A 1,124-nucleotide genomic window follows, 5' to 3' on the forward strand; every position below is an offset into this window, starting at 1 on the left:
TTTCTCAATAAGTTCTTGAGGCGTGGTTGATCCATATTCAAACAATTCTTAGTTGGCAAAGATAACATACTACATTAGTTACACGAGAAAAATAACATAGCCAAATAAAAAGATGATCTGCTTTGGTAAAAGCAATGAAAAGCAAGTTATGAAATCAAATGAAATGATGTATAGCATAACATTGTGTATGTATATATGGTACATGGCTTATGAAAATACAGGGTTATTTCCTAAATCTTTATGTTGATGTTATCAATGAAGTAGTAGTGGGTGAAGAACTATGTTCATGTGTAAAACCCAAATGATTGGAGACCACTTCCATGGGTAGGCACATTTTCTCGGATAATCTTTCCCTGTCTTTTTTCCTAAAAAACAGTAGTCTCTGGAAGTCAGATACAATTGAAGTTACATGAAAGAAAGGTTTTTGAAAATATATTAGCCTAAATATAATTTTATATCTTTTCTTTCCTGATCCAGAAATTATAAGTAGATCATTAAGAAATAAATAGACTTGAAATTTGACTCTTGATAGTCAATTGTCAGTTATGAAGGTTTTGTTGGGAATCAAGGGTCATAATAATGTGAAACTAAAGTCATCAAAAAGTTAAAACGCACACACATATACATTTATTATTTTACCATGTGTTTATTTTTAAACATATGGACAAGCAGATCATCAGATTAGTAGGTAACAGTCATTATTGTAATCTGTCTTGCAATGTAAATACTAACTACATGTTGTTACTTATCTTTTCTTTGCATTGTCGCAGAAACCTTCAAGCCCAGGACATTATTGCTTCTCAACAAACTCTCAGAGGTATGTCCTACTTACACTCTGTGGCCAAACTGCACTACTTTTTTTCATGGAAATGATCAAACCATTGCACCCTTTCTCACATCTTCCTCCGCTTGAACCACCTGCCCTTATAGCCATGCCTGCAAGAAAGCCCCTCACCTAGCCGAACTCCAATGGCACCACCTCCATGAACTATTTCCTCATCGTCAAACATAAGCAGCCTCTGCCTTCCTTAACTTCTATTTTGTTTTGAATCAATACTTTTATTATAATTATTAGGTTAAGTGTTTTATTCCTCCTACTAAAAACTTCTGAGGGAAAGGAAATA

At 33.8% G+C, this 1,124-nt stretch overlaps 1 protein-coding gene across 1 annotated transcript in view; it reads right to left on the bottom strand.

Annotated features, from left to right (window-relative positions):
- ADGRB3 (adhesion G protein-coupled receptor B3) overlaps positions 1 to 1,124 on the bottom strand; it is an 871,792-nt gene that overhangs the window by 572,230 nt on the left and 298,438 nt on the right. The gene's annotated exons all lie outside the window — the stretch shown is intronic.

The sequence above is a fragment of the Propithecus coquereli genome, unplaced genomic scaffold (assembly GCF_000956105.1).
Source record: "Propithecus coquereli isolate 6110/MARCELLA unplaced genomic scaffold, Pcoq_1.0 Scaffold324, whole genome shotgun sequence".
Taxonomy (NCBI): Eukaryota; Metazoa; Chordata; class Mammalia; order Primates; family Indriidae; genus Propithecus; species Propithecus coquereli.